Genomic DNA, 15,108 nt, shown 5'->3' with positions numbered 1-15,108 from the left:
GGGTTGGTCATTCTGTGGCTTGGTTTGGTCAGGCTGCAGTCTGGAATGGTCAATCTGTGGTCTGGTTTGGTCAGTCTGCAATCAGAACAGTTGGGCTGTGTCCAGTCCGACACAGTCCCCAAGCTCTGACCGGCAAAATTTCTGTTCATTATAGAATTCCTGGATCCCTACAGTATGGAAGCAGGCCATTTGACCCATCAAGTCCACACCAACCATTCAAAGAGAATCCCTGACAGACCCATGCTCTTTGTTGTGGTTCTGTTCGCCGAGCTGGAAGTTTTTGTTGCAAACGTTTCGTCCCCTGGCTAGGAGACATCATCAGTGCTCTGGACCCTCCTGCGAAGCGCTTCTTTGATGTTTCTTCCGGTATTTATAGTGGTCTGTCCTTGCCGCTTCCGGGTGTCAGTTTCAGCTGTCCGCTGTAGTGGTTGGTATATTGGGTCCAGGTCGATGTGTTTGTTGATGGAGTTTGTGGATGAATGCCATGCCTCTAGGAATTCCCTGGCTGTTCTCTGTCTGGCTTGCCCTATGATAGTAGTGTTTTCCCAGTCGAATTCATGTTGCTTGTTGTCTGCGTGTGTGGCTACTAGGGATAGCTGGTCGTGTCGTTTCGTGGCTAGTTGATGTTCATGTATGCGGATTGTTAGCTGTCTTCCTGTTTGTCCTATATAGTGTTTTGTGCAGTCCTTGCATGGTATTTTGTAAACTACATTAGTTTTGCTCATGTTGGGTATTGGCTCCTTTGTTCTAGTAAGTTGTTGTCTGAGCGTGGCTGTTGGTTTGTGTGCCGTTATGAGTCCTAAGGGTCGCAGTAGTCTGGCTAGTAGTATCATAGGGCAAGCCAGACAGAGAACAGCCAGGGAATTCCTAGAGGCATGGCATTCATCCACAAACTCCATCAACAAACACATCGACCTGGACCCAATATACCAACCACTACAGCGGACAGCTGAAACTGACACCCGGAAGCGGCAAGGACAGACCACTATAAATACTGGAAGAAACATCAAAGAAGCGCTTCGCAGGAGGCTCCAGAGCACTGATGACGTCTCCTAGCCAGGGGACGAAACGTTCGCAACCAAAACTTCCAGCTCAGCGAACAGAACCACAACAACGAGCACCCGAGCTACAAATCTTCGCACAAACCTTGAAGACCCATGCTCTACCTTGTCCCAGTGACCCTGAGCTTAGCATGGCCAATCCATCTAACCTGCACTTCTTTGGATTGTAGAAGGAAACCAGAGGAAACCCATGCAGACAATGGGATAATGTGCAAACTCCACACACAAGTCGCTCACGGCTGGAATCAAACCTGGGCCCCTGGCACTGAGGCAGAAGTGCTTACCACTGAGCCACTGTACTGTCCCAATTATATATCCTTCACATGAGGACCAGAGTCATTCTAGACCAGCTTTGGGTTTAGGCTGGGTGTAAGTAGTCACTGAGCTTACTTTTTAGTCTGTGATGTTATGTGGGTGTCACTGGCGGGGCCAGTATTTGTTTTCTATCAGTAATAATTAAGCATGTGCCTGTGGGTCTGGATTCACATGACCAAGTAAGGTCAGCAAATTTCTCTTTTTAAAGGGCATTAGTGAACTAGATAGGTTTTTGCAGCAATTGCTTGTTTCCTGGCAGTGAGAAATTATTGTTGGACCTAGAATTAACCAGACTTGTTTCCAGTTCCTTCGGAATCAGAAAAAGAAAAAAAATCTGTTTGTTTACTTGTCTTTCTTAATCTTCTCGCGATTCAATGTTTTATCACTGGCCTTGTCTACATCCAGTAATGCAATCGTTATCAATTATTAACAGCAGCAGCAGCTCAAACTCTGTGCACTAATTTTATTTGTTTCACTGAGCTCTCATCACTCAGAATGTTCTGAATACCTTTCAGCAGCTTGTAGGGTAACCAGTAGGAGAGGGGGAATCAAAAGCAGCATATACTGGAGAAGTTCAGCAGGTAGACAGCATCTCTAGAGAGAGAAAAAGGGTTGACTTTGAAACCAATTTGAACCTGAAAGACAGGAACAGAGAGGAGTGGGTGCCCAAATGCCTGGTGAAAGAATTGTTGAGGGGCGGAGGATATGTCAGGATGTGGAGGCTGCTTGGGAGTATAGGGGCACAATGAACATTGCATTTCAGAGAATGTTCTTTTGTAGTACGGCAACTTTCTACACAAAGGGTGGTGCGTGTATGGAATGAGCTACCAGAAGTTGTAGAGGTGGGTGAAATTGTAACATTTAAAAAAGGAATCTGGAAGGGAAAATGATTATGAATGGGATATGGACCAAACACAATCAAATGGGACTAGATTAGGTTGGGATATCTTTTTGGCATATACGAGTTGGACCAAGGGGTCTGTTTCTTTGTTGTGTGACTATGCTACTTGCTCAAAGCTGTCGATAGCATTTCACACTGTCCGTTAAGCTCTGCTGTGGAACAAGGACAGCACAGAAGAGATGTAGGCAAATTAGTTTTGCATGAACAGGGCCATGTGGAGTGGGGGGGCAGTGGGATCAGATTCTGTCATTTTGTTGGTGTCCCTCAGCCTAAACTTTAACCTCTCATTTTTGAACCTCATGATAAGTTATAGAACATAGAAAAATACAGTGCAGTACAGGCCCTTCGGCCCTCGATGTTGCGCTGACCAAAGCCTACCTAACCTACACTAGCCCAACAACCTCCATATGCTTATCCAATGCCCGCTTAAATGACCATAAAGAGGGAGAGTTCACCACTGCTACTGGCAGGGCATTCCATGAACTCACAACCCGCTGAGTAAAGAATCTACCCCTAACATCTGTCCTATACCTACCACCCCTTAATTTAAAGCTGTGTCCCCTAGTAACAGCTGACTCCATTAACAGAAAAAGGTTCTCAGTGTCTACCCTATCTAAACCCCTAATCAGCTTGTACACCTCTATCAAATCTCCCCTAAACCTTCTTTTCTCCAATGAGAACAGCCCCAAGTGCCTCAGCCTTTCCTCATACGATCTTCCTACCATGCCAGGCAACATCCTGGTAAACCTCCTCTGCACTCGTTCCAATGCCTCCACATCCTTCCTATAGTATGGCGACCAAAACTGCACACAATACTCCAGATGAGGCCGCACCAGAGTCTTATACAACTGCAACATGACCTCAGGACTCTGGAACTCAATTCCTCTACCAATAAAGCCCAGTACACCATATGCCTTCCTCACAGCACTATTTACCTGGGTGGCAACTTTCAGAGATCTGTGTACATGGACACCAAGATCCCTCTGCTCATCCACACTACCAAGTAGCCTACCATTAGCCCAGTAATCCATCTTCTTGTTACTCTTACCAAAGTGAATGACTTCACACTTAGCTACATTGAACTCCATTTGCCACCTTTCTGCCCAGTTTTGCTTTTAATCAGAGACAAGCTTGCACAGCCAGTTAGTAATGTGAGTGACCATTGAGTGAGCAACTTGCAGGATGGCGCAAACCTGAAATGTGAACTCCTTTAGTCCAGATCCAGGCATCAGTTAAAATATGTGAGTAACAGCATAAAGGAGAGTTCAGCAGTATGTAAACAGCAGAGGGCAGTGTTGGCTGCAATCAGCTAAATGGCACCAGTCCTCAATGTACCTTTCTTGGGAGTTTATCTTTTCCACTTGCTCGAATAAAAGAACGTTCCTGAAAAAGACAGCATCTAATGAGTGTATGAAATCAAATTTTAAATTTATGAAAAAATAACAAACATTTGTTAGTTAAATGAGTAGCTAGAGGCACTGAGTCAAATATGATAGAAATGGATTTACATTTTCACAAAAGATTGTTAAAATACAAAATGTATCAGACAGGAAGTACTGCAAACAGAACATGCATTCTAAAGGTTTCACGAGTCAACTTTCCACAAGATTCTATGCTTCATTGGCTTTTTGGTTTCAGGGATTCACTGGTGCAGAAATTAGCATGAATCAGTGTTTATGTTATATATTCTTTCACAAGATGTGAATTTGTCTTTGAGAGGGTGGTGTTGAGCTGACTTCTTGAACTGCTGCAGTCCATGTCCTGTAGGTAGACCCTGCCGAGTTTCAAGATTCTGATTCAGCAACACCGAAGGAATGTTGATATATTTCCAAGTCAGAATGGTGAGTGACTTGGAGGAGAACTTGAAGGTGATGGTGTGTCCATGTATCTGCTGTTCTTATCCTTCCAGATGGTTAACAGACTTTGTGAAGTCAGGAGGTTGAGTTGCTCATTGCAGGATTCCTAGCCTCTGTACTGCTATTGCAACCACAATATTTATGTTCAGTTTCTGATCATTGGTAGGCCCAGGATGTTGATAGTTGGAGTCAGTGGGGGCAAAGCCATTGATGTCATTGGGTGATTGGTTAGATTCTCTGTTTGAAGGTGGCCATTGCTTGTTACTTGTCACATTTCAGCCCAAGCCTGGATATTGTCCAGATCTTGTTGCATTTGGGCATGAACTGCTTCATTATCTGAGGAATCACAAATGGTGCTGAACATTGTGTAACCATCAGCAAACATCTGCACTTTTGATCTTATGATGGAGAGAAGGTTATTGAAGAAGCAGCTGAAGATGGTTGGGTCTAGGACACTACCCGGAGGAACTCCTGCAGAGATGTCTTGGAGCTGAGTTGACTGACCTCCAACAATAATGGCTATCTCCATTTGAGCTGTGTATGACATCAACTTGTAGGGGATGTGTCTGGCAATGAGGTTGCAGATTGTGCTGGAGTATGATTCTATTGCTGTTGATGGCCCACCTGTCTTGAGTTGCTAGATCAGTTCAAAATCTGCCCCATTTAGCATGTTAACCATAGAATCCCTACAGTGTGGAAGCAGGCTATTTGGCCCATCAAGTCCACTCTGACCCTCCAAATAGTATCCTGCCCAGACCCACCCCCCTACTCTATCCCTGTAGCTGCATTTCCCATGGCTAATGCACCTAGCCTGTACATCCCTGGACACCATGGCCAATCTACCTACCTTTGGACTGGTGCACCTAGAGGAAACCCAGGCAGGCACAAGGAAAACGTGCAAGCTCCACACAGTTTTATTCTTGGATTAGATTCCCTACAGTGTGGAAACAGGCCCTTCGGCCCAACAAATCCACACCGACCCTCCGAAGAGTAACCCACCCAGACCTATTTCCCGCTGATTAATGCACCTAACACTATGGACAATTTAGTATGGCCAATTCACCAGACCGGCACATCTTTTTGGATTGTGGGAGGAAACCAGAGCACCCGGAGGAAACCCATGCAGACACGGGGAGAATGTGCAAACTCCACACAGACAGTCGCCCAAGGCTGAAATTGAACCCGGGTCCCTGGCGCTGTGCTAACCACTGAGCCACCGTGCTGCCCATTGGCCATGGTGTCCGAGGCAGAAATCAAACATGGATCCCTGGCACTGTTTGGCATCAGTGCTAACCACTGAGCCATCATACCACTTAATGCAATAAAACGTATTTCAATGTTAAGGTGGAAGTTTATCTCTAAAAGACTATTGTCGTCTTTCCAAGTGATACAGTTATGGACTGATTCACTGCAGCAGGCAGATTGGTGAGGATGAAGTTGAATATGTTTTTCCCTCTTGTTGGTTCCCTCACCATCTGCCACAGACCCAGTCTAGTAGGTATATGCTTTAGAACTCGATCAGCTGTGTCCAAACCAATTTTGGTGATGGTCATTGAAGCCTCCCTGCCAGAATATGTTCTATGCCCTTGTCACCCTCAGTGCTTCCTCCCAGTAGTGGTCAATATGGAGGAGCACTAATTCATCAGCCAAGATCGCCCACCTGTGGACCTGTTTTGCTGATGTGACGGGTTGCATTCAGAGATGGCAATGATGTTGGCTGAGACATTGTCTGTAACGTATGATTCTGTGAGTATGACTGTGTCTTCTTATTGCTTGACTAGTCTGTGTGACAGCTGTCTCAGTTTTAGAACTAGGCTCCAAATATTCAGAGGAAGGCTTTGCTGGGACAACAGGCCTGTGTTTGCTGTTGTCATTTCTGGTGCATAGGTTGATAGGTGATCTGTACAGTTTCATGGCTTTCATCTAACTTTGTTATAGTTTTGATACAACTGAATGCTTAGTCATTTATTTCAGAGGGAAGTTGAGTCATCCACGTTGCTGTGGGTAGGGAGTCACATATAGGCCAGATTAGGTTGTTTTAATCCATAAAGACATTAATGACCCAGACGAGTTTTTACAATATAGAATGTAGTTCAATGGTCATCATTAAACTTCTACTTGCAGAGTTTTAAAACTGAATTTGTGGGACTTGAACCTGGATTAAACCAGTAACAATATACCTACATCTCTCTTCCCTATGTGAGGAGAGGCTGTGTGAGAGTGAATAACTGTGAGTTGGAGGTGGGTGTGAGAGAAAGTGAGAGTGACTGCCTGGGAGAGAATGGGTTATGTGGTTATATTGGTATAACACCACATATGTATGAATGTGTGTGTATCTGTGACTGTGTTTGCATGCGTGAGAGACAGTGAGTTTGTCTGTGAGTGACTGTATATATGTGAATCTGAGTCTATGTGTGACTGCATGTCTGTGAATCTGAGTCTGTGCGCAGATTCTCTTATTGAAGAACATGATCATGCACCCAGGAAGCCTTTCATGTAGTGACCCTGATTCCATGTGACTCTCTCCAGTCAGAGCCAGCATCTGTTTTAATTCACTCTTGGCCCTGAGTGTCCCTGGCACTGGGATTTGTTGCCTTATTACATGATGTTTCATTTGCTCCTTGATAATGAATTGTTGGCACCAAGTTTGATATAACTGAAGATCTCAGTAGGCAGCTCAGATTCATTCAGGTTGGTGCAAACCTGGCGTCACATGTAGGCCAGACTGGTATGGATGGCAGATTTCCTTTAATGGAATCATACAGTACGGAAGAGGCCCTTTGGTCCATTAAGTCTGCACTGACCAAACTACTCTAAATCTATATTAGTCCTACTTTCCCACACTATAGCCATAACCTTGAATGTTATGTCATTTGAAGTGTTATCCACATACTTTTTAAAGGTCCAGAGGGTTCCCAGGCAGTGCATTCTAAATACCCACCACCCTCTGAGTGAAACTTTTTTTCCACGAATCCCCTCTCAATCTTCTACCTTCACCTTAAAATTTTGACTCTATTATCCACTCTGTGCTTCCCTGATACTCCTCAATCAGGTCCCCTCTCAGTCTGACTCTAAAGAAAACAGCCTGAGCTTATCCAGCCTCTGTTCATAGCTAATATGCTCTATCTCAGGCAACATCCTGGTGAATCTCCTCTGTACCTCCTCCAATACAATCACGTCCTAGAATGTGGAGACCAGAACTGCACATAATATTCCAGCTGTAGTCTAAAAGTTCTGTAGAGTTGCAACACAACCTCCCTGCTTGTATACTTTATGCCACGACTGATAAAGACAAGCATCCTGTATGTCTTCTTAACTACCCTGTTGACCTGTCCTACCATCTTCAGGGATCTGTGGACAAACGCCCCAAGATTCCTCTGTTCCTCTGAACTTCCTAGTGACCTGCCTTTCATTGTGTGCTCCCTTGTCATATACTTCAAAGTTGCATCACCTCACCCTTATCAGGGTTAAATTCCATATGCCACTGATCTGCCCATTTAACCAACCCATCTATATTGTCTTGAAGCCTAAGACCTTCCTTTGGTCAACTATCTGGTCAATCTTTGTGTCATCCACAAGCTTACTTATCACCCCCCTCCCCACATGCTCATCTACATGATTTATCGATGCCGTCAACAATAAGGGAGACCGAGTGCTGTCTTGTCCTACGCCACGGGACACTTGGCTCCAACCCTTCAAACAGCCTCTATCACCACCCACTGTCTCCTACCACTAAGATAATTTTGGATCCAAATTTTGTTACCATTCAAAACCAAAAATGTGTGTTTTTTTTAAAAGAAATTAGCCAAAAAGTGACTGCAGGTGTAAATTCAGTTGCAGTCTGGCAAAGTCCCATGTGAAACACATGGAATGTCACTCCTGTAGAGTGTCAAGTAAATCTCAAATAGAGAGGTGTGACAGGGAAAGATAACAATAGGCTTCTATTATGCATTCATTCATGGGATGTGGGTGTTGTTGGCTGGACCAGCATTTATTGCCCATCCCTATTAGTCCCAGAGGCAGTTAACAGCCCACCATATTGCTGTGGATCTGTAGTCTCATGTAGGCCAGACTAGGTAAGGATGGCAAATATCCTTCTGTAAAGAACATAAGTGAACCAGAAGGGTTTTATGATAACAATCGATACATTTCAATATTAGCCTAGCTTTTTAAAAAATTCCAAATATTATGATCCCAATTGATATGACTGGACAAGTCATGCCAGACTGAAATCTGGCTTCCAGAGATCACATATCTTTTAAATGAAGGTGGTCTTTATGTAAAACACAATCATGCAGTGCTCCAGAATTGATTCTAACAATAAAACACCAGTTTCTTTATTACAAAGAAAGAAGATAAAATAACGTAAACCACTCCATTTCCACATAACACAACTTGAAAGATTTTGAATCACAATAAAAATGCCATCTGATCTCTTCCCAACAGCTGTTGCTTTATAGAACTCAAACATAGAGAAAATTCACTCTTTGTTGCATCTACATGTTTAATCTAACCCCCTTTTCCTGGACCTGAGAGTTTGATGGCCTCTTCTGTAATATGTCACACAACCGAGCAGAAACTAACTCCATTTTAAATAACTCTTCAGGTTTCTAACCGAACACTGGTCTGGAACTTGCAAAATAAAACCCTTCCACCGAGGTAACATTTTTCCTAACAGTTCTATACTATCTCCCTTCTTTATGCGGAATGGTTTCACGTATCTAACTTCTACCAGGACCTCTTTGAATTGAAGAAAAACTAAAGCTTTCCAAGCTATGAATTTTTCTTCTCCTCAAGCAAGAAAGAAAATTCTTAATCCTTCCAAATAGAAAGCAAACTAATGCTCCTCAATGTTTACTCTACTTGTCAAACTCTCCAAATGTAAACTAGTTCCCATCATTATCTCAAGGACTTTCCCCTCCTATTGCTTTTAAAAAATCATGGTTAATACAGACCAAAATCCAAATGCCACTAGTACAAAATCCAAACTCTGAAACAAATGACTGTACGTATATATGTAAATCACGTTACATCACCATCCAAAGAAGAATGAAAAGTACTTTTGAGACGTTTCAGTACCCATCAAAAATGACCTTAACACTATTTCTATGTCATATTAACAGTAGTAATATTTTAACATTAAACATACAGTTACACAGAAGCAATGTTTTATGTAAGTCAATGGGCATCCGAGCACTTGGAGCCCTACATATGTGCTCTGACATGGTATGTGCAATGACTTCTTTCCCCCAGCTCATGAATGATTTTCAAAGTTATACAATTGGAGAATTAAGCTCCATCGAGATAGCATTTTCTATGAAAATCAAAATATTGTGGTCTCAATAAATAGGTTTCTTCCATGTTGTGCTGATGTATATTTAAAAATTATGTCGAGCCAACATAAACTCAATGCCACCTCAATCATTGACCATTTTTGCTGCACATGCAATTAGTTTCTTTGAAAAATAATTGATAGGCCATTTGATCCCCATCTAAAGCATCATGCTGTAAAATAGTAAAATGAATGTCGCTGGCATCAGCTAGTTTGAATGTCTTCATATAATTCAGCGCAGCTAAAACTGGTCTGGTTTTCAGCACAGCTTTCAGGTTGTCAATGGCAACACTGACTTTCTTATGTTAACGTTTCTGCCTTCAACAAATTTGTTAAAGTTGCAATGGCAGTGCTGTTGTTTTGGAAAAAAAAGTGTAATCAAATCTGTTCATGCCAACATCTAAAATTACATGTTTTGCAGTAGGCACAAAGAAAGTACAAAACAGCCCTTACTTTCACTTCTCTCGGGGCTACATGACCTTGTCCCACAGTGTGGCCCAAATAGGTCACGTCTACTTTGGCAAATTCACTCTTAGCCAGATTTATTAACAAAATGTTTCTTTTGTAGCTGATCAAGCAGCTCAATTGAATAGTGTAAAATTTGTCCCCAAGTTTGGCTAAAAGCAACCAAGTTGTCAGTATAAACAACACAGAGGGGAGATGAGAGTGACAGCCCTTGACATCAAGGCTGCATTTAATGGAGTATGGCATCAAGAAGCCCTAGCAAAACTGAAACCAATGGGCATCGGGGGGCAAATTCTCCAGTGTTTAGAGTCATACATGCCACATAGGAAGATGGTCATAGTTGTTAGAGGTCAGTCATCTCAGCCCCAGAACATCTCTGCAGGAGTTCCTCAGGGTAGTGTCCTAGTCCCAACCATCTTCAGCTGCTTCATTGATGACCTTCCCTCCATCATAAGGTCAGAAGTGGGATTGTTCAGCGATGATTGCACAATACTCAGCATCATTCGCGACTCATCAGACACTGCAACAGTCCATGTCCAAATACAACAAGATCTGAACAACATGCAGGTTTGACTGACAAGTGGCAAGTAACATTTGTGCTACACAAATGCCAGGCTATGACCATCACCAACCAGAGGCAATCTAACCACCGCCTCTTGATATTCATTGGTGTTGCCATCACTGAATCCCCCACCATGAACATCCTGGAAGTTATCATTGATCAGAAATTTAACTGGACTCACCACATAAACACTGGCTACAACAGCAGGTCAGAGGCTAGGAATCCTGTGGTGAGTAACTTGCCTCCTCACTCACCATCTAAAAGGCAGAGGTCAGGATGTGATGGAATTGCTCCCATTTGCCTAGAGGAGTGCAGCCCCAATAACACTCATGAAGCCTTGCACCATCCTGGACAAAGGAGCCCGCTTGATTGGCTCTGCAACCACAAGCATCCACTCCCTCCGCCACTGACACTCAGTAGCAGCAGTGTGTAGCACTGCAGAAATTCACCAAACATCCTCAGCACCTTCCAAATCCAAGACCAATTCCATCTAGAAGGACAAGGGTAACAGATACATGGAAACAACATTACCTTCAAGTTCTCCTTTAAGCTAGTCACCATCCTGACTTGGAAATATATCACCATTCTTTCACTGTCGCTGGGTCAAAATCCTGGAATTCTCTCTTAGGTTAGATTAGATTAGGTTAGATTACTTACAGTGTGGACATAGGCCCTTCGGCCCAACAAGTCCACACCGACCCGCCGAAGCGCAACCCACCCAGACCCATTCCCTTACATTTACCACTTCACCTAACACTACAGGCAATGTAGCATGGCCAATTCACCTAACCTGCACATTTTTGGACTGTAGGAGGAAACCAGAGCACCCGGAGAAAACCCACGCAGACACGGGGAGAATGTGCAAATTCCACACAGTCAGTCGCCTGAGGCGGGAATTGAACCTGGGTCTCTGGTGCTGTGAGGCTTGAATGACATTGTGAGTAAACCTACAGCAGGTGACTGCAGCGGTTCAAGAAGACAGCTCACCATGACCTTCTCAAGGGCGAGTAGGGACAGGCAATAAATGCTGTCCAGCCAGCAACACCCACATCCCACTAAAAGAAAATGAATAAAACAAACTTTGGGTTTCTCACTTTTTGACTAATTTTCAAATTGTTCTGATATTTCACTTCTTTCTTCTTTTAGTACTGTAAAGTACCCTTTTCTCCTGACCATTGTCCCTGTCAAATGATCTTTTTAATATGTTAACATGACACACCCACTGATTCTTCTGTCTGCAGCACTCACTACATAATTCAGATCAATAAGTTTTTTTTTGTTTGATAAGGTTCAATGAGCCTTGTTGTTAGTGGTTTCCCAGAGAAAGATTTCTTACCTCTCTAATTTTATGGGTTTGACATCTAGTCACAACTGAGTCAGAAAACAATTTAGGATATACTTCCTGTAACATTTCAGATTATTTTATCAGCACGGATTGCTCCACTATCCTTGGTGAGGCTAATATGCTGGAACTCATCAGATCATTTCTCAAAATAATGTCAATTCCTTCTGGAGGAATTTGTTTCAATGTTCCTACTACAAATTCTACACTTACTAAGTCACTCTTCAGTACAGCTTTGTATCATGCAACTGGGTTATAATCTCCATGAATACCTGCAATTAACATTTCCTCCTTTATTAACCCAAATAATACCGTCAATCAGCATCAGTGACTGACTGACTCCAATGTTTCTTAATATCCTTATTGGTTTATCTCCTTGATTCATAAGGGAAGCATAAAGTAATATCTCCCATTTTGAGATAAAATATTCAGCACATCCGGTGATCTGATGCTTGTCACTATTCAAAGAAGAATTATCATTTGAAGAGAATATATTCTCTTTTGCTCCCAATAGAGTTTAATATCTATTCTTTTCTTGAAGTCCCCTTTTCTGAACATTCTTGAGACATTCCTACAACACAAATTAGTCTCTCATTTAACTTCCAGCAATTGCTTTTGGTATTTCTAGTCACACTCCTTACAGTACGAGATTTTTTTATTGAATTCAAATTTCACCATCTGCTGTGGTTGGATTCAGTTCATGTCCCCAGAACACTAGCCTGGGGTTCTGGATCACTAGCCCAGTGGCATCACCGCAATGTTACCACATCCCCTATGAGTAGGCAATGTGAACTGTCTCCCTTCTCCCGCACATCTAGCAGAATGTTTATGTTTCTCAAGAATATAAAAGAGCTTGAAAATAGACTGCGACAGAAGTTAGTCCATGTTCATGGCCTGATATCTTAGTGTGTGGATTTGTGTACTGAGAGGTCACTGAACTTAGAATAGCTATTTAAGTACTCCTGCACAGCAAGTAAAGAAAGAAAAAAAGACTTTATCTCACTCTGACCTTCTGACCAATATCAATGGTCCCAGCACCATCCACAACAGCAGCTGCATTATTTAATTATCTGCTCTTCACAGACAGTGTGGTTTCTGAATGTATCTTTTTAAAAATCTTTATCTTTTGGGCTCGCCTTTTTTACTCTGTGTGCTACCATTTCTTCTCATGTTTAGTAATTAATAAACTTTATTTTTGTTAATTCAATGAGGCCTGGTTAAATTGGGTTTTGTCAAAGAATAAGTTCACTCGGGTTTGGAAGAAAAATATCTGCAGGGAAAGGGATCCTTTTAAAATTATTTTGACCAACTGAGGGAGGGGCTGAATAAAGGAGGAGAACCAGTACATCCCTTTTCACCTGGGAGCTGACTGGTTTCGGGTATCCTGTCTGGAACTGTACAGATTGGAGGGCCTTGTTCTTGTAACAATGGGGTTAGGGAAACTCATGGAAGCAGCTCAAACCATTCTCTCCACCTCCCAAATCATCTCCCTTCCTGCCTCTCCCTCCTGTTTCATTAGTCCCTCCCTCCTTTTCCTTTCCTCACTTCCCCAGTTTGCCCATTCCCTTCTCTTGTTTTAAATCTTTATTTTTTGTGCTGATACCTCAGTAAGATTTGTGTCTGCTATGCCTGGTGCTGTTACACTCTCTCTGACCCCGAAAGGCCATGTTCTCTCAGACTTGAATTCCCATGGATTGAAAGTATTTCTTTGAATTTCTAATTTTACTCTGGTTTCTGAGCTCAGTGGCCAAGTCCTCTGCCTGGATTCAGTGTCCAGGCTGTCAGCTCCCGTTCATTCTGATGGGATGACCATTTCTCTCCCTTTTGAGGGGTGGGGGAAGCTTAGTGTCTTGCTGTCTGATTCTGATTCTCACCCTGTATCTGAGACGCTCAGATTCCAAGTGAGAGGGGCCCAGCTGATGAAATTTAATAACTAAACCCAGAGTGTGTGGTGCAGCAGATTGGAGAAGGAGGTTTGGCTCAGATTCAGGCCTAAACTCTCACAGCTGAGCCAAGGAAAGGAGCGGAAATAGCACATTTTCACCTGCCGTTTAATTGGATCTGGTTTTAATTAATGGCCTTTGGGGATGAGTAACAGACAATAAGCTTGCAGAATAGGAACAGGGGATGAATTTGGAGTTGGGATTGGGCCGTGGGGTCCAGTTGCTTCATGAGTTTTCCATCAATCAAAGTATTGTTTCAGCAAATGTAAGAAACATTGAAAGGAGAGAAATCTGTCAGCTTTTGTTCTCCCCTCCTCAAATCCCGATCTTGAATCCTGCACCTTCCCCCAATCTCTCCCCTTCCCTCATCCATCCCCTCCCTATACTGTCAGCCTGTGGTGGGGCATAGGAGCCAATGGAAAGGCTATTTCACAAGCTCCAGGACTTGGCAGATCAGTTGCTGGCAATCCCAGCCTCCTGATGCCTGATGCCCGATGCCCAGTATCATCACCCTCCCTCTCTGTCTCCTTTCACTCTGGATATTTAAAGGGCCCTTCCTCATATATTTCTGATTGTATGAAAGGTGAAGTCTCGTTCCTGATTGCTTGTCAACCAATGATTTCCCTATTTGCTTCTCCTGCTTTATTCTGGTATCATAGCTGACATCTTGAAACCTGTTCCCACATTCCCTGAATCTGGAAAGTGCAGATTACTCTGGAGCACTTTGCAGCTCCAAGGACTTCCACTAAATCAGAGGTCTGCCCAAAAACATCTTTCTTTTGATGAGCAGCTGGGTCAAAATCCAGAAACTTCCTTGCTAAGATGTCCCTGCATGAAATGGACTTCAACATTGAAGAAGGCAGTCACCTCCACCTTCTCAAGGGCACCAAGAAAACAGGAAATTCATACTGATCCAGCCAGGGATGCCCACATTCCCTGAATGAATGTTTTTAAAATTTCCAGACCACTGATATTTCAGTAACTGTTATTGATTTTTCAGATTTACAGCAAATCTCAAGTCAAAGGGATTCCAACATCAGATTTGGCTGATGCTACTCATCACAAGCTGCTTCTAATCATGGAAGGTGACCAGTACATCCTGACTGTGATCAATAAATCACTGGCAATCTGAAGCAATGTTTCAGGTGCTGAGCTTTATCTGAAGAGGGCCCCCTTTATTTGTTAGCTATCCTGATGATAAGGAGGAAAACAACATGCCAGCTTTGCCCAGAGCCTTGGAAAATCAAAATCAATGCAACAACTATCTCTCAAGCCATTTCTTTTGAGGCACTAGGATGACGTCCACCACAACCTGGGCATCTGTCAACCAC

This window comes from Hemiscyllium ocellatum, chromosome 32 (genome assembly GCF_020745735.1).
Source record: "Hemiscyllium ocellatum isolate sHemOce1 chromosome 32, sHemOce1.pat.X.cur, whole genome shotgun sequence".
In the NCBI taxonomy this organism is placed as follows: domain Eukaryota; kingdom Metazoa; phylum Chordata; class Chondrichthyes; order Orectolobiformes; family Hemiscylliidae; genus Hemiscyllium; species Hemiscyllium ocellatum.
Note: the sequence above shows the minus strand (reverse complement) of the source record.